We start from the raw sequence: 20,130 nt of genomic DNA on the forward strand, positions 1-20,130 counted from the left end.
ACCTGCATCCAGGACTCTTCAGCTCACTCAGACAGAGGTGGTTTTCTAGCAAAAGAGAATAATATAAACTCCCAAGTTCTATTTCGTTCTAAAAGGTCAGTGGCAAAGATAATGGCTCTTGTCTCTCTTGGAAAAGTGAGAAGTGGATAATCCAAGGGTCTTAAGTGGGAAAAGACTTTTTTCCCACTACCAGTGGAGAAAAGTTCTGCACGAGTTAGTCATGAGTTATTGATTATGTAAGATAAGGAAGAGACAGGGAAGGGAGAGCTCTTGATTCAATGAAGTTACCATTCTGGTGGCAGCATCAGAAGTAATTAAAGACCATGGGGGCAGTCCTTTCCACTTAACTGAAAAAGGAAAACCCACCTGTAACTCAACAGCCTGCTGGTCTTGTTATTTTACAGGTTAAGTAAAGCATAAAAACCTTATTTCTTATGTCGTTTTACCCTCCTCCACTTATAAAAGAATCATTTTGGACGTTTCCTCTACATGACTTTGGAACTCATCAGACAGGTATAATTTTTGCTTCCATCATCAAACATAATTTAGAAAACTCTACGGGAGAAGTCGTGCATTCTGTGACTCATATTTTCATTTACGGTGCTCTTTCTCATTTATTTCAAGACTCTTTCTTTCATCATTTCCTTTCTGACTAAGTGCCTTCTTTCAGCTTCTCTTTGAGAGTAGAGATGCCAGTGGCAAATTCTCTTACTTATCTCTATCAGAGAATGTCTTGATTAACCCTTTGTTTCAGAAGTATCCTTGGTTAGGAGAAGGATTCTGTGCTCTTGTTATTTTCTTTCAGCCATGAGAAAATATCATGCCATTTCCTTCTGGCCTCCATGACCTTTTAAGAGAAATCTATAACCACCAGAGTTGTTTTCATGTATATGTAATGTGTGTGTGTGTGTGTGTGTGTGTGTGTGTGTGTGTGTGCACGCTCGCAACATCTATCTATCTATCTTGTCTTTAGTTTTCAGAAATTTGACTATAATATCTTGGCATGGATTTCTTTGAGTATATCCTATTTGGAGGTATTTGTTTGCAACTGTAGGTTTTGGTCTTTTGCCAGATTTGAACATTTTCCAACCATCATTTCTTCAAGTATTTCTTTATCTGTACCTTTTGTGTCCTCTCTGTTTGAGACTCAAATAGCATGTGTGGTGGATATTATATTTGATGCCACAGATCCCCAAGCTTCCCCCTCCCCCAGTCTGTTGGACAGATCAGGTAATTTCTGTGGTTCTTTCTTTGGGTTCAAAGAATTTTATCTCTTCCCTCTCCATCCTGATGTTGAGTCCATTCATTGAGTTTTAAAATGCTTTGGTTATTAAATTTTTCAATTCAAAAATTTCCACCTGATTCATTTTCATATAATTTATTTTTGCTTATATTACCTATTTCTTTGCTGAGACTTTCTATTTTATTTAATTTATTATTTATTTGTTTGTTTGTTTATTTTTCAAGTAGGCTTGATGCCCAACATAGGGATTGAACTCATGACCCTACAATTAAGAGTCACAAGCTCTACTGACTGAGCCAGCCAGGAATCCTGAGACTTTCTGTTTTATAAAAGTGTTTCTAATGTGTTAGTAATTGCTCACTGAAGCATTTTTATGGTGTTGTGATGGCTGCTTTAATGTCTTTGTGCCATAATTCTGTCATGCTTTTATCCTGGTGTTGGCACTGATTGGTTGCCCTTTATAGTTGAGTTTTTCATTCAGTTTCCCTGCCGGCATTAGGCCAGTGATCAAGTCCTTCTTACTTTTCAGGTTTTGGACATCATCTCCTGTAGGAAGCTTTTCCTGACATCCACATGCGAGTTTTGGTTAAATGCCCACTCTGGGCTCTCAGCCTGCTTTCTCCCCGCATCAAAACACTTACCAGACTATAATGTATTTCATACTGATTTACTTGTATCCCTCACTTGATTAAGAGCTCTATGATCTTCAGTATTGCATCCTATATCCAGAACGACTCCTCTACAAAGTCTTGTTGAGGAACTCTTTTTTTGCTTTGCTTTATTTTTATATCAGACATATTATATATGATCTCAGGAGTGAATAAAAGGACTTTCAAAGAAAGGCTATGCTTGGTGGAAGGCAGAAAATAAGAGACCATAAATATATAGGATTTTTTTCTAAATTTATAGAAATTTTCCCCATTATAATAGAATATATGAGGAACTTGGGGGGCTGGGGGATATAGTCTTTGTGACAGTATGTAACCTTGCATGTTCTCTCTCTTGCCCAAAGATTCTCCTCCCATGTCTTATATACAGAAGACACTCTATAAATGCTGCTTTAATTGAATTTGATTTATTATCTACCCAATTATATGCTTTGATAGGCCCTTTGCAAATTTAGCCTGAGTCACTGACAATAAAGCTGACTTAGCCACTGGGCTCAGGCAGAATGTGTTTCAGGTCAGAACAGGGTAAAATGTACTTGACTTTTTAGTTGCTGCTAGAGACCTACCCTTCTGAAAAACAACCAACCATACTGGGAGCCTTGGATAGGGCTAGAGTTTGGGTGAAGCAAGTGACACATTCTCTCTGGAGCACGAAATGGGGGGGGCCCCAAGTACTCAGTGATCAAGATAAGTAATTTTCAGTGGAGTCATTTCTAAATTCAAAACTCATAAAAAAATTCATCATGAGCAAACTATTAATATTTTAAATAGAGACAAGCTGTCATTGCTCCACACACCTGCCTTGCTGTGCACTGGGAATAGTCATTTTGGATCAGCCTGCAGTTGATTCCTGGGCCCTGTGGCCATTGTCTCCCCAGCTTTCCCCAGGTGGGTGTATGAGGGCTGACATTAGCATGTGAGAAGATTAGGCGATGCAGGGCTTTATATATAGTTATGCTTTTTTTTAATTCGAGTAAAATTGACATACAGTGTTATATTAATTTCAGGTGTTCAATATAGTGATTCAACAATTCTGTACATTACTCAGTGCTCATCATGAAAAGTAGACTCATTTCCCATCACATATTTCATCCATTCCTTTATTGTAGAGTTTTTAATGAACTTATTTTCACTTGGTTGGAAATATGAGAAGATACTTTATAAGTGTATGTAGAGGTATGTATTTTCTTTCAATTCCAGAATTGTTTGGTAGATCGCTGACCTTGGAGATATCCATTCGATACCATGTTATAAGATGCAAAGGATGGCTGGTTTGCTTGGACCCCAGGTCTCAGAATCCAGTCCAAGGACAAGATTTAGACTCGGAGTGAGAGGGCACAAGGAATCCACCGGCGTGGCCAACTTCACTTGCTGAAGGGGCTATAAAGTCAAGCAAAGGTGATTGCCTAAAGCAGCTACTTTTCCTAAAAGCAAAGAGAATGGGAATTTTCTTCTGCACACGGCTCTCCATCCACACATACCAATGACTATATATACTCAGCGATTCACTGGGTGAGGGGAAGAGGTGGTTGTTTACATTTTAGAAGTTGCAATTATTTATAATTGTTCTAAATACTGTATTTAAGATGTAAATTTAAGCCTCTGTGTTCACCAATCACTTCTCCCTCTGTCTCCTACTACATCAAGAGATAACCAATGTCTTGGATTTGTATTTGCTATTAGGTTTCTTTCTTTTTTTTTTTTTTTTTAGATTTTATTTATTTATTTGACAGAGAGAGACACAGCAAGAAAGGGAACACAGCAGAGGGAGTGGGAGAGGGAGAAGCAGGCTCCCAGTGGGGAGTCTGATCTAGAGCTCGATCCCAGGACCCTGGGATCATGATCTGAGCCGAAGGCAGACGATTAACCACTGAGCCACCCAGGTGTCCCTGCTATTAGATTTCTGCTAATGATAAGTAAGCTTCTTCAGCATCATATGCGATTGGTTTGCATAATAATATGTGTGTGTGTGTGTGTATCCATGTCATCTTCAGCAACTTGCTTTTTTTTATTTGAGGTTATAAAAGGTATATCATTAATACATGTAGCTCAAGCTGATTTATTTTTAACTTCTGTATAATATTCTGTTGTGTGACGACCGCTAAATTATTTGTCCATTTTCCATTAATGGACTTTTAATTTCTGTCCATCTATCCTATTATGCAAATGTTGCTTTCTTGGATACTCTTGAACATGTCTCCTTCTCCAGGGTAACGACTCTAAGGACAAATGCTAAATTGCGAATATGCACCGTACTGGCTTTTCCAGTTATTGCTGAATGGATCTCCAAAGTAGTCATACCAATTTGCGATCCTGTCAGCATCTATGCCTGCAGATGGTACTCAGACTTTTTCAGATTTTTGCCCATGTGCTGGATATAAAATAGTACTCATTTCAGTTTACTTTACTTTTCTCTGGTTACAATGAGCTCAGAAATCTTTTATATGTTTAGTATTCATTTATATTTCCTTTCTGTGAATTTCATATGTCTATTAGATATCATATATGTTAGATCTATGTATGTATCTGTATATATACATAAAATCAATTTTTCTATTTGGTTATTTTAATTTTTCTTACTGAGTAAGAAAGTCTTTTTTACTCTGGATACTAATTTGCTAATTTTGTTATTCCATGTAAATATATTCTTCTGATCTATTTTCTGTCTCTAGACATTCAAAATATCTTTTGATGAATAATTATATTCTTACTGTAGTCAAATAATTGACATTTATTATGATTCCTGTTTTATAACATTTTATGTTAAAAATCATTCTCTGTCCCCAGATCATAAATATCATTTCTTATGATTCCTTCTATAGTATTTAAAGATATGTTTTTCATATCTTGGTCTTCAGTTCCCATATGTGTGTGTGTGTGTGTGTGTGTGTATTCTATTTATTTTTTAAATGATACCTAATTGTCCAAGTACCATTTTCTGCAATTACAATTCCATCCCAGGTATTAAATTTCAAAATATGCTGTTTTGAGCTCCGTTTTCTATTCCACTAGTGTTTTAGGTTTTCCAAGACAGACCTGTGTACTCTTCCTTCCCATGCCCAGACACATACTTAAGAAAATCATCCTTTCACCTTCTCCGTCTTCTAGCTTGTCTAGGTTATTTTGGTAATTTGTTCTTCCCTATAAATCCTGTATAATCGGTCTGTCAAATTACAACAAAAACCCTGTTGGAATTTGTATTGAAATTGCATTATATTTTGGTTCATTTGGAAACATCTCTCATCTTTGTGTTACGAAGTCTTTATAGCTTGAAGACTATGCATGAGTCTTTCCAACTATTAACAGAGTATATATCCATTAATTGAGGCCTTCTACCTAATTTGTCAATAGTTTCTAATAGTACCTAAAAATCCTACATTCCTGTTAGAATTTTTCTTAGCTATTCATAATTTCGTTGATGTTTTAAATATTACTTTTGAAAATTTTATTTTTTGGTATCTAGGATTTTTTAATAGAGATCTCATATGCAGCAACCTTGCCAAACTCAAATGTCTTTATATATTAAAAAATACATCTATGATCCCTGCCCTTTCCTTGGCATTTCCTGTGCTCTATTCATAGCAGAATGGTGGAAAGCATTGGCTTTGGGAGAAGAATGGGACAGTGTATGAAGGACCAGGAATTCTTATTCTGAGATCTGATTGCAGTGTGGTCCCTGGAGGCAATTATGTAATCTCTCTCAGTTTTAGGGATTTTTTTAATTCATCCCTCTGTACCTCAGCAATATTAAATATTATCTCATTTATTGCCTGAGCAGGAAAATAAGCTCTTGGGGGTAAAATGCTTGGCATGCAGTAAGCACTTCATAAATGTTAACTACTACTATTATTAGTATTATTATAATAACCATGTTATTGGTTATTTCCAGCAGGCATCTCTACCCATTTGGGAGTGCAAATATTTGTGCAGTTTCTTAAATCTGTGGAAAATTGTGTCGCCTGAATCTATAACAGGGTCTCTCAGCCTTGGTTATAAAAACCTGGGCTGGATAATTCTTTATGGGGGACTGGTCCTGTATGTGGTAAGGTGTTTGGTAACATCCTCAGCCTGTTTTCATCAGATACCAGTAGCACTCCTATCTCTGTTTCCTCAGTTCTGGTGGTGACAACCAAAAATACCTCCAGACATTGCCCAGTGTCCCTTGGCAAGGAGGAAAGCCATATGCGCTTTAGGTGCTAACCACTGGTCTGTGTAAATCCCAGTCTTTCTGTGACTGGCTGGCTGGCTGGCTGTGTTTCTCTCACCCAAGTTATGCATAATAAATTTCCCTATAATTCTCTCTGAACTTCTCTGTCCTGTCTTGTCTCTACATGCCCTTCCCCATCTTGAAGGTCATTAGGTCAATAATGCTTAGGAGGAGGAAGCCAGAAACTGCAAAGATCTGGCCCCTAAGGGATTGTCTGTCTCTTTTGTTTAATTCACAGGAGTCCTGCAGTCCCTGTGGGGATATCTACCTCCCTTCCCAGAGCTAGCTGGTGGATGGTCCCCTTGCTTTAGTTGCCCCCCGCCATGCCACCCCCTCCTGTGTTCCAAATCAGCAAACTGCTGGGCTTTGTCCAAGCAGCAGCCTTTGGTAGAGAAGCTGATGTTTGAAATTATGGAGCCGGGCTGAGGATCTTTAAAAACAAAAACAGAAACAAAGAAACAACCCCAAACTTGAACGTAGCAAATCAGATTGTCCTTTGAGATGCATAATGAGGAGTCCAAGGAGAGGGTTTCAAAATCCTGAAAGGAGCAATTAAAAATAATGAGTATTGAGAAGAAAGAATTATTCTCAAAGAGGAAACATAAGGGCCGGTCAGCACACTCCAGCTTGTGATTGGGGTGTGCTCTGCCACTTTCAACTGCAAGAACACTGAAGGGCTTTACCTTGATGGAAAGTACGTGCAATAAAGAGGAATGGAGGTTAACAGGGCTCTTGGCTGGTTTGGGTTCCTACCGTGTTTGCTAACTAGCAATTTATGACTGAGTTAATAATTGACGAGTGTTTGGCTCTGAAATGGAAAGACTGGCTGTCACCTCTTCTCCACCTCTGCCAGTCCCCCAGGTGGATCTTGTGCTCCCTCATCCTTGTTTCTGAGCCGACTTCCCAAGCCGCTTAGCAACACACCTGCCGCCCTTGGGAAAGTTCACAGTCATTAGCAAGGCTCAGATAAGAAGGGCAAGATCCCTTCCCAAGGATGCTTCTGCTCTTGGCCCTACATTGCCCCTTTTTCACATTCCTCTAGCTTTTACCTCTGTCCCAACCTTCTTCTTGCCAGATTCTGAGACAGTGAGCACCGCTTCTTACTGAAAACTCCTTGGAAGTTGGCACCTGTAGCCAATGCTATTTTGGTGATATTCTAGAGTACTCGATTTTAAGTAAATGATTTGCATTTGTTCCTGCTACCCTCCCCCTTCCCTGAGAGGCACTCCCGCTTGACTTTCCTTCCTACCTAATCCAAAATATGGGGCCATCAGCTTCCACTAGGATGAACTGTCAGAGAAATGGCACTAGACAGATTAAAGGGGCAAGGAAGATTTTACTCAAAATCAGATGATTGTCTGATTTTTTTTTTAAAGATTTTATTTATTTATTTGTCAGAGAGAGAGAGAGAGCAAGCACAGGCAGACAGAATGGCAGGCAGAGGCAGAGGGAGAAGCAGGCTCTCTGATGAGCAAGGAGCCCGATGTGGGACTCGATCCCAGGTCGCTGGGATCATGACCTGAGCCGAAGGCAGCTGCTTAACCAACTGAGCCACCCAGGCGTCCCTGATTGTCTGATTTTTAAAGTCTTTGTTTACCTCAAGGTCATGAAGGTAACCTCCAACATTTTATCTGCAGCATTTTATAATAGAAAATTATATAAGCATGCTAACTACCTAGCTGTAAAGAATTGACTTAAAAATGCATACTTGTGGCAGGTAATATAATAGCTAAGCCATTTAAAAGCTCATAGAAGGGGCCTCTCCCTCTCTCTCTGCCTGCCTCTCTGCCTGCTTGTGATCTCTGTCTGTCAAATAAATAAATAAAAAAAAATCTTAAAAAAAAAATAAATAAATAAAAGCTCGTAGAATAGCAGGCGATGAAATGAGAACTGTTCATACTATTTTGGTCAGTTGAGAAAAGTAGGTTATGAAATATGTTATAAAATATACTTTTTTGAAAATGTACACAGAACAGAGACTGAAAGAACACACATCATTTTTAAAGTAATTATCTTTGAGTCGTGATATTATGGATCATTATTTTCTTTTTGCTGATTTTTATTTTGCAATATTTATACAAGTATTAAGTTCCTATTGTAAAAAAAAAAAAAAAAACAAGAGAAAATCTGCTAAAGTGAAGAAACACTGAATTTGAAAATAAATATTTTATCTCATTTCTTGGATTGTTAATGATAAAAAGATGATGTAAATATTAGCTTATGCATATTGTCCGATATATTTACTGCCTTATATCCGTAGATGTTCATAGACACAGGAGGAGCATGCAGGAGAGTGGGAACAACTTGATATTTTACCTATGAAAGTCAAAGTTTAAAAATGTTTATGTGTTCTAATCAGCAGTAATTGTTGCCTGCTGATTCCTGAGTTTTCCCAAACTGGCTACAGTGTGATTTGCAATTGCATATTTAATTAGTCTATCAATTTATTCTCATTAGTGAGCCTGTGATAGAATAGTAAATAATTCAGAAGTTTTCTACCAACAAACACACAGTCATACTCAGTCTTCACCTTCTAACTCGGAAACAGGAGATCCCATGGGTATATGGCTTCATTGAGCCTTTCTCTCCTTTGGAAAACCTTGGGGAGTGATATAATTGACTAGATCATTCTCACTCTGGTGACGTTTGGGTTATTTTTCATGCCATTCACAAATTAAGAAGAGAAAAAGTCTTGGTAAATCTGTTGACTAAGAATCCTGGCACTTCCAAAATAATCATCCTCAATTTTAACTTTATTTGAATCTCTTAAGAGATAGCCTTGCTTTAAGTTAGATTTTTTTTTTTGGTTTTCATTTCCCAAGTCTTTAGTTTCTTTTAGAAATCAACTCAAAAAGAATAAAACCATCAACACTGAGCCTTTCTCAAATAGGATGATGGATGGAATCCTACAACAATTAGCAGTTCCAAGTTGCTAATGTTCTTGCATTCACTCAACAAGTCTTAACCATACCAGATGTTTTTCTGTCTGTGGGAGTGTGATGGTTAATTCTGTGTGTCAACCTAACCGGCCTAGGAGAATCTCAGACAGCTGGCAAAATGTCATTTCTGGGTGTATCTCTGAGGATGTTTCTCAAAGAGACCGACATTTGATTTGGTAGGCAAGTAAAGAGATTGACCTCACCAATAGGGATATGCCTCATCCAATCTTTTGGAGGCACAAATGGAACAAAAAGGCAAAGGGAGAGCAAATTCTTTCTTCTTGAGTTGGGATGTGCATCTTCTCCCGGCCTTGGACGTCAGAGCTCCTGGTTCTAGGGCTTTTGTATCCTGGGACGTACACCATTGTCTCCCCATTTTCAGGCCTTTGGCTCAGACTATCTTATGCATGGCAAATCGTGGGACTTCTCAGCCTCCACAACTACAGGAGTCAATTCCTATAATAACTCTCCTCTTTATATCTTCATCTATATATATCTATACATCCATATCTATCTGTCTATCTATGTATCTAGCTATCTGTCAACCTATCTACTCATCCATCCATCCATCTATCCATCCATCTATGGTTTTGATTCTGTTTCTCTGGAGAACTCTGGGTAATACAAGAATAGTGAATAAGGTAAATGGAACCCCTGCCCTCAAGAAACACCCATTCTACTTAGGGAAGCAGACAGTAAACAAGAAAACTAAATATAATTTCAGATAAAGATAAAGACTCTGAAAAAAGAAAGCAGAAGAGTGTGATGTGGGAAGGAATATAATATAGAAAAGCACTGGATCTCAAAGTGCCTCAAAAATCTGAGACCTTCCCACTTAGCCAGGAATGGCGGAGAGAGGAATCTCAGTCCCACTCTCAACAGTTATGCTGACTCCTTGTGCAGGGCATGATCAGCACAACCGTATGTGGTGGTCTGAGCTACATGAAAGAAACTTAAAAAAAACAAAAAAACTTAAAAAAACTTAACTTAAAAAAAATATTTATTTATTTATTTTAGAGAGTGAGAGAGTGTGCATGCACCCATGGTGTGAGAAGCAGAAGGGGAAAAAGAATCCAAGCAGACGCGCAGAGTCCCACTCAGGGCTGGATCTCACAACCCTGAGATCATGACCTGCGCCGAAACCAAGAGGCCAATGCTCAACGGACTGTGCCCCAGAAATGAGTAACTTTTATCTTTACCTCCTGTATCAGGCAGGGTCCTGGGGTCATGGCTAATTTCATGGGTGTGTTTCCTCGCAGTTGCACAGGACCTACATTGAGAAGGGAGCATCTCTAGTGTAATGCTGTACCGTTGATATTGTGGTATGCTTAACATTGTTATTTTGGAACTTGTGTTTCCTAAGGGAAGTCCAGTAGGACCATGGAGACTACTTGAGCGGAGAGATACATTCAATATGACTGCCCAGCATTCCTTGCCATCCCACGTGTAAATAACATTCGCAGTGCCCCAGGAGCACAGGATTCTAGTGGACATGCAACGTCTAGTGGACATGGAAGTTCAACCAAACTCAAAGCAAGTACATGGTAAATGTGTTGCACCTATGACTGATTAGGCAGGAGCACCAACAACCCCAAGAGGATTCATTTTCCTCTTGAACCACAACTTGCTCTGAACTCTGAAAGGAGATAGTGGTGGTGTCCTCGGAAACACCAATGACCCAGTAACTCTGTCACTTCCTTTCTTGCTCATGTTACTTTCCCGAAGTAGACAACCACTTACACTGGAGATGATCGCATGGACGGAGAGGATAAGATGGCGACAGCCAGGGTTCTTTCCCTTTCAGCCCTTCCTTGGCCATTCGTGAGCTGAAGGCACCGGGTTTTTGTTAGAGTGCCCATGAAGTAAAGAGCACTGAGTTAGTTTTATGCGTTGTTCTCACTGTCCTGGTAAGAGCAAAACATATACGTGTATGAACTACGAAATACCGATTGTGTAATTTTGGTGAACCTGTGCATGAGTTAAATGCTTATCTATTTGCATACAGAATCGACATTGTGGGGCATAAAAGGGAAATTTAAAATTCATGCTAATAGTTTAAAATTTTGTTTTATTGATTTATTTTTTACCTAGAATGATTAATTTAAAAAATCCATTATGACAAGACAGACCATGAAGGGAAAAGAAAAGTCTTATATTTTACTAACTCTAGCAGCATTTCCTTTTTGGCTTTGTGACTAAGAGGCACTGCGTTTTCATTTTGCACTAGGATCCACAAGTGATGAGCTCTTCCTGCTTGTGGGAAACTCAGTGAGTTCAAGAGGCTATTATGAAGAAATGTTTGACACAGGGCAGTGAGAAAATGGGAAAGACATATCCTGACTTTTTCCCTTCCTGCTCTCTGATCTTCTAAGCCCTTCCTTTGGCAAACCCAGCTGGAAGCCAGCCGGCTAGGGAGCCTGGGGGAGGCAGCTCATGGAATCAGGTTCTCAGGGTGATAAGACAGATCAGAGAAGAGTAGAGGAAAGATCCAGGCAGGGTCAGGGGGAGGGGAGTGAGTGGCAAGATGAGACTAACTGCTATAATAAAAAGTAAATATTTGGTCTTTGCCCCCAGTTCCTGGCACAAAGCTCCTAAAACCCTTGGAATCTCCTTAGTGGTAAGAATATATTTTTTTATCACCTGGAAGGGGCCTCTGCATAGCCTCTGGTTGGGGGCTGACCACCAGAAAGACCTAGGCATGATTAGAGGGCTGTAACTTTCAGCCACACCTGCTTCCGACCTGCAGGGAGGGGAGGGGAGAAGAGCTAGAGATTGAGTTAATCACCAATAGCCAGTAGCCAATGATTTCATTAATGAAACCACAAAAGCCTCTGAATGACGGGGTTTGGAGAGCTTCTTAGTAGGTGAATGCATCGAGGTGCTGAGAGGGTGCTGTGCCCAGAGAGGACCTGGAAACTCTGTGCCTGTCCCTCTTACCTTGCGTCCATCTCCTCCGTTTGCCTCTGGGATAGCCTTAGTAATAAGCTGCTGAACATAAGGCAAGTCTTTCCTTGAGTTCCATGAGTCCTTCTAGGGAAGTATTGAACCTGATAGTGAGCTTATGGGAACCCACAGATTTGAAGTTGGCTAAGCAGAAAGGTGGGTATCCTGGGCACCCCTTCTGCAGCTGATGTCTGAGGTGGGGACAGTGTTGTGGGGGAGCCCCTTACCTATGGGATCCTCACTCTCTCCTGACAGTGTCAGAATTGAATTGTTGGATATCTAGTTGGTATCAGGGCATTGGTTGGTGTTGGGAAAAATACACACACTTGGTGCAAGCATGGAGTCAGAAAATATCTCAGAAACCAGCACGCTGCCCTACGGATGGTGATGATGAATCCTGAGCTCTATCCTAAGCATACTCCTTCTCCCTCTTATAAGAACCTTTGTGATTACATCGAGCCCACTTAGATGATACAGGATAGCCTTCTCATCTCAAGAACTAGTCATATCTGTAAAGCCTTTTTTGCCACGTAAAGGAACATACTCATAGTTTCAGTGCTGGGGATGTAGACATTTTGGGGGAGCTATTATTGTGTCTACCATGACACACAACTCTCCCATCCTCCAGTGCTGTATGCTAGCAATGGAAAATCGGTGACATCTTGAATTTCAGAGCACAGCATATTTTTTTAAGCCCACACACTTTTTAAAACATTCAAATTAATTGCCAAGATTCAACTCAATAGTTTTCAATGAAAATCTGCATTCGTAACTTCTCTTAAAGTTGCAAAGCAGTGATTTTGGAAAAATAAGAATAGGTCATATTGGCTGTCCCTGGTACATGGGTTGTGGGCTCTACAGTTACTACAATCTCATAGTTTTCTGTTATGTTCTCAGTATGGAAGCTACAGGTCCACTATCATTCATCATCTTACTTCAGTCTACTGGGGGCAATCTCGTCCCTCTTCGTGTTTTCTTCCTCCCTCCCTCCATCTTCCTTCCTTCTTTCCTTCCTTCCTTCCTTCCTTTCTTTCTTTATGATTTTTTTAATTACTTATTTATTTGAGAGAGAAAGAGCACACAAGTTGGGGAGGAAAGGCAGAGGGAGAGGGAGAAGCAGACTCCCCACTGAGCAGGAAGCCTGATGTGGCATTCAATCCCAGGACCCTGAGATCATAACCTGAGTTGAAGGGAGATGCTTATTCAACTGAGCAACTCAGGTCCCCCATGCCTTTCTTTCTTACTCATACACATCAGATCGGGTTTTAAAGGATGAGCAAATTTAGCACGTATGTCCAAAGAGGAAGCTTCAATTTTTAAAATCTAGGTATTGTCAAATAATGTAAGCCTTACTCCGTCTCATTTGGGCATGGGTCAGCAAATATAAAAGCAGGCAAAAACCTGTACCTAGCGACTTCCAGGGCACGGCTGTGATTTCGTTTGAAAGGCTTCTGAAAAATCCGCCATCTCAGTGCTCAGTAGAATGCAATGGAGCTTGTTAAAATAAGCCTTTTTCAACTTATTGAATGCTTGCCAAGAAGACACCCTGTTCTGAGACTTCTAAGAAGCCTCCTTAAGGTTTTAGAAGAGAATTCTATAGGCCTCTGCTAAAGTTCCAGATATTCTGTTTGTTGTAAGCACATGGGGGGAAAAAGGTGAATTCGGACTTTATAGTTGCTGTGCAACAACGCGTCTGGCCATTGCCATGCTAGATTTAATAGCCTTAAGCTCCTGCACTTTCTCGGACATACAGCTAATTTACAGGCAAGTATCCCTCACATTGATTCTACTTCTCATCAGATATGCTGGTGCCATACTAAATCATGTGGTCCATGACATACCAGAGGCATGGCGATTCAGGGTAATATACTGTCGCGGTTCTACAATGTGGACCTGATGGTGATTATTAACGAAAAGCTGTGCTCCATGTCAAATTAATGTGCCGTGGAATTATGATTTAGCTCAAAAGCAAAGCCAGGTAACTAATCTCTATCTCCCATTTATTAGCAGAATGCTGAGCTCATGATTGCCCTTGTAAATTGGCAACGGGCTCTGAAATGCCTGCCTACTGAGCCTTGATCAGGAATAAGGGGCATCCTCCCTCCTTGGTAGGTTGTTTTTCCCTTTTCCACCAAGTTCAACCTGGAGGTGAAAAAGAAAAGCCAAATTATATTGTCAACGAGTCCAAATTAAGTTCTTTACCAAAAGCTTAGTCAGGAGCAGGAGCATCGTATCTAGAACCAGCTGACTTTCTTCACATTCATCTATTATATATCCTACATGATAGTCCATGCTTCCTGGGGCATGTGGCGCCCTGATCTCACCGTGGCACCTAATAGATTCTCAGTAAATGCTCATCCAGTGTTCCGTCTGATGTCAGCCACTCAAGAGGCTCTCTTTTTTTTTCCCCCCCTTTGGTCTCACAAACCCTCCTTCCCCTGTATTTGGGAAACTTGACCTGCACTTCCTTCCTCTTTCTGGCCATGGGGGTGGGCTTGTAATACAAATTAAGCTGATAATAGTATCCCATTCTTATAGAAAAAGTGAAGGAACCAGAGGTTTGCACACAACCCAAGCAAAACCCATCAAAGCCCTTCCTAGAAACGGTTTGAAGGTGGGAAAAGACCCCTTCCCCTTTTCCGAGGGTGCATTGGTAACAGCTAGGGCTGGGGACCAGAGTGAGATAGGTTAGGTACCGTGCATAGGGACGGGATTTAAAGACGCACTTACTCTCGGGGTCTTGCAAGAGCAGAGCTGATACTTGAAAGTGCGTACCTCCCTGACTCATACACCGCCCCTGCCTCTTGGGCCTCAGCCTGGCCTGGGACCTGAGAAGGTGTGATCCTAGAAGCACCCATTCCTTCAGCTACACAGAGGAATCCATTTCATTCGGAGAGAATAAGATCAATAAGCAAAGTCAGCCTTCCCCTAACTGTTGTAGGGCTTGAGGCAAAGGTACAAATGAAATATTACTAATGCTTAAAGATTTATGCTTTAGTAACAAAGCTATACCAATAGCCCAACTAGCATTTGTGCCCAGTGACCATCACCCATGTCCAGGGTCTTCCCCTCAGGACTTAGAGGCCAGAGGGGCTGAACCCGTCTCCCCTGACCTCCCAGCCCTGCCCGTCTCGGGGACAGCAGGCTCTGGAATTTGAGTCACCCTCTCAGCAGACACTGCCTGGTCCAGTCACTGAGGGACAATCATCCTTAGCTCATTTTCCTGGCTTAGATATAAATTCAGCCCAACTTTACCTATGTCAAGGAAAACGCAGCTACGGCAGGAGGGTGATTTTATCTTCATGTGAGATTAGAAGCAGAAAAGTTCCCTGGGTCAGGAAAATGGCCGTATAGTCTGTTGGAGTTTTCAAAATACCCCTTTAAACCAACTTCCCCATCAGACTCAAAGAACAAAGAAAACACCGCTCTGGTCAGTATGAAAACCCCTCCAACTCCCCACCATTCAGGCAGTTTTAAAATGTCACACTCAAAACAACCCAAGGACAAAGGCTGTTTCTACACAAGCAAAAGCAGGGCACATGTCAGCCCATCACCTGCCCAAACCTGTGCACGGCTCTGCACAGAATGACAGGGGTGATCTGGGCAAAAATGTATTTAATTATCCTGATTAAAATCTGAGGATCGTGACTTTTATTTGTATGTAGAAATAGCTGATCAGAGGATGTTTGACATCAGTTTTCTGTTTTCAGTTTTTCCTCTCCTCCTCGCAAAAGCGCTGGGAGAAATCTTAAGCAGCTAGAAATAATCTTACTCCAATATTTATCAATCAAACACTTTACCATGGATAAAGTGTTAACCAGAGCTCTAGCAGGATATATTATGGGATTTGGAGATCTTATCCTAAAACAAACTTCATCTCAACAGATGAGCTCCTGCATGATTTGATAATAGGCTCCTCCCTCACTGTAGAAGACTCCAAAGGCAAATGTAAACAGAGATAAAAATGAAGAGTCATTTAAGGCAGAGAAATGCCAGATGACCAGCTTTGGTGTCAGGAAGATTGAGTTTCCTAGTGTTGAAGAAAAAAGACATTTTTACCATAGTAGTGTTGCCCGAATCCATTAAATGTCTTCTGATTGAGGGACATTTAGACTCCATTTGTATCCTAGTGTGTATCTGTAAGGTTTCTCAACCTCAGCACCGCTGACATTTGGGGAAGGATAATTCTTGGGCCACAGGGGGCTGTCCTGTGCATTGTAAGATGCTTAGTTACACATAGCACCCGACCTTCATGTGATGACCCCGGAATATATCTCCGGGAGAGGCCAAGTGTCCCCCAAGGGCAAAATCGCTGCCGGTTAAGAAACTTGGTTTTAGAAGATATTGAAAGAGGCTTGCCCAGCCAAACCTCAGTTTCTCTGTGAGGAATTGTCTCTGGTCATCAAGATAATTCATGTGATGGTTCTTCCGTTAGGGAAGCTGGAGGGATCCTTGGAAGATCCATGAGCCAGAACCTGATTCATGGCCTCAGTGGGGGCCAGGGAAGGTCAGTGATCTAACCTTAGCCAGTTAGGTTCTTTGCTAGACTCTGAGTCTTTTTTTTTTTTTTTTAAAGATTTTTTATTTATTTATTTGACAGAGAGAGATCACAAGTAGACAGAGAGGCAGGCAGAGAGAGAGAGAGAGGGAAGCAGGCTTCTTGCCGAGCAGAGAGCCCGATGTGGGACTCGATCCCAGGACCCTGAGATCATGACCTGAGCCGAAGCCAGCGGCTTAACCCACTGAGCCACCCAGGCGCCCCTAGACTCTGAGTCTTGATTGGAGAAATGCAATTAGTGAAGAGATAGTTGAGTTTAGTCATTCCGGTAGCAACTCCCCAGCTGAGACTAATGAGTGATCACCATTACTGATACCTGGTTCCCATCTATTCCACTTCGGTCTGATGGTCTTCTCTCTTAACCTGTGACCCTCATCTTAGTCTTTGAATAAATTAACCAGAGTTACAGTCTCCCACTTGCAACCAAAGACCTTCGCTAAAACAGAGTCTTTACATTCATTTCTTTATTAAATCTTTTTAAAACAATGAAACAATATAAAAAAAAAGAAAAAAATAGAAAATCAAAAATTGAAAATTATTTTTAAAAAATTTCCTGACCAAATAAATGAATCTTATACTCAAATAATCAAAAATTGGGCAACAGTCATTGTGCATCAATTGTGTGCCAGTATTCTACTGTGTGTTTGTGATATTGTAAGGACCTATCTAGCCAGAGCGACTCCATCTTGGTTAAATAGCCATTTTGTTGTTTGTGCAGTAAAACTTAAATTGACCCTCCTCCTCAGAGAAACTTACTTAGAAACAAGTCCAGAAAACCAGTAAAATGTAGTCGGCTAGTTCCTGATAACAGAGCCCAGAATACAAGGACGAGTCAGGGCAGATGGAGACATCTAATCAGTATGAAGTACTGTTTGTAACAGTGAGAAGGTCTTGCCCAAACCAAAATGACTCCATCTTGGGAAGGATGACAATCTTATTATTCACACTGAATATGTTAACTGACTAAGCCTTCCCAAAAAGTACTGTTTGTAACAGTTCCTGGTATGGGGTAATCTTAAATAACAAGTCACCAGACCGGATAGAACTAGCCAATCAGCAAGAGACACACAAACCCAGTAGGTTGAGATACCAAGATATGGGTTGCAGTTTTACCCAATAAAAGGTAGCCTGTAAGATTGGGAGGGGTCTCTCTCTTTGGAGACGGCCCTGGCCGGTTAGTCTGACTTCTAATACTTGGCATAAAATAAGGCTTTAAATAACTTTTACTTTGTCTCAGTCTCGTTTCATTTAATAACAAACCTAACAACATAAACTTTATCTCTTCCTCTTCATAAATAAATTTCCTCTTTGATTTAGTTACTTCAAATGAACAATCAAAATGTATTACAACATGACATTAACTCTACATGAGGGATACTCAGACATTTAGTAGCAAAACCCAAATTTCAAACAAATTCCATTACTCAATATCAATATATTATTAACATATATTTTTATTAGTATATGTTTTTGTCTTCTATATGCTTTTTTAAAAAAAGATTTTATTTATTTATTTGACAGACAGAGATCACAAGTAGGCAGAGAGGCAGGCAGAGAGAAAGGAGGAAGCAGGCTCCCTACCGAGCAGAGAGGCCGATGTGGGGCTCAATCCCAGGACCCTGGGATCATGATCTGAGCCAAAGGCAGAGGCTTTAACCCACTGAGCCACCCAGGCGCCCCTATATGCTTTATATAAATATAAAGTTTCACTTTATACTGAACTTTTAACCCAGTCTCTGAGAACACTAAGCCCTCTTGAGGAGGACAAAATTTTCAAATTTAAATCAAGCATTTTTAAGTATTTGGAGACTTCAATCTTCCTCAGCATCCAAATTATGTCTGTCTTGAAATTCTCCATTTGTTCACCTAGTAAACTGATATCTTCCTGTAGATCATTGATCATATATGCCAGTTATCAATTTATTGCCCCTTAGTCCCCAATCCACCCTTTGGAACCTGCCCTCCAGTCATGGAATTGGACCCCATGCACAGTTCTCCTTTGCCAGCAGACACAATGTTGAGCTTTGTTATAGAGACACCTGGAGAGACACTGGAGGAGGAAGCAGATTCTCTTCCTCATTTCCATGTACTCTCTCAGGGGGCTCCTGCAGAGCACATGGCTTCTAGAGTGGCCAGCTCCTGTGGCCAAGCAGCTTTAGCAGCAGGTGGCTTCCTTAGCTCTGTTTCCCTCAACATTCCACCTCAGACAACCAGCATGCGGCACCTCCCTGAACACAGCCTCCCTCTCGTACCCTCTCACATGGCTTCCCAGAAAATGCTGACGTGACATCATCCCAGGTACAGCTCACTTAGACACCCCAGAGAGATTTCTAGAGTCCTACTGGTGCATTTCCTCAGTAGGCTTCTCCACTATCTGGTGAACCATGACCCAGTTCATGGTTCCTCACCCTGGAGGAGAGGGACCTCTTTCTCCGGCACTCTGTTTCAGCCCAGGAGGTGGGAGATGCTTTAGCTGCTATTCCTGTATTCCTTAGAACCTTTTTACCCTGACTAGCTAATCCTCTGTTACTATAACTCCATGACGAAGTTTAAGTCCTTTATATTAAACTTTTCATTTTCAAATTACTGGGTGGTTTCTGTCTGCTGACTAAATCTTGATGTACCATTTTAAAAAATATTTTTATTTATTCATTTGGGAGAGTGAGAGAGCCAGCAAGAGCATGAGCAGAGGGAGGGGCAGAGGGAGAAGCAGACTCCCTGCTGAGCAGGGAACCTGGCCCTGAACTTGATCCCAGGATCCCGGGATCATGACCTGAGCTGAAGGCAGATGCTTAAATGACTGAGCCCCCAGGCACCCTGATTTTCTTCTTATTTTATCACTAATGTCCTTGTCTGATAATTCTAACATGTCTATTATGCATGAATATTTTTCTGTTGATTTTTTAAATTCTGACTGTGAATCACAGTGTTTAGTTCTTCAAATGTCTGGTAACTTTTTATTGCATTGTAGACATTGTGGTTAATACTTTGTAGAGATTCTGGATCCTCTTGTCTTCTGAGGAATGATGAATTTTGTTCCAGAAGGTGCTTAAATTATAGGAAGATATCCTTGATGTTCAAGGAAGATATCCTTGAAGATATCCTTGATGCAAACCAAGGAGGCTTGGTTTTCAATTCTGTTGTTATAGGGCTATTTTATGTATTCATTCATTTTTGTTGTATATATTTGACATGTAAAATTGTGTAAATTTAAGTTGTGCAACATGTTAATTTGACAAACTTTTATATTGCAATATGACTGTTATTGTATGTATTTACCACTTCTAACATATTACATCATTATACTTTCTTTATAGTGGCTAGGATAAGTAAGTTTTAGTCTTTTAGCAAATTCGATGATTGTACTATAATATTGTTGCCTATATTAGGACTATTTTATTTTTAAACTTAGGTGTAGGGTATATCCCTGAGTCCTAGAACATGATTCTTACTCCTTACTTTGAATAGAAAGCCAGGATGTTTATTAAGCCCCCCTAATTTGACAAGGCTTGAACTATAAACTCTATCTCCTCCTTTTTCTTAGCTTCCTTGGAGTTCTGCTCCACAAATGA

The sequence above is a fragment of the Lutra lutra genome, chromosome 9 (assembly GCF_902655055.1).
Source record: "Lutra lutra chromosome 9, mLutLut1.2, whole genome shotgun sequence".
Taxonomy (NCBI): domain Eukaryota; kingdom Metazoa; phylum Chordata; class Mammalia; order Carnivora; family Mustelidae; genus Lutra; species Lutra lutra.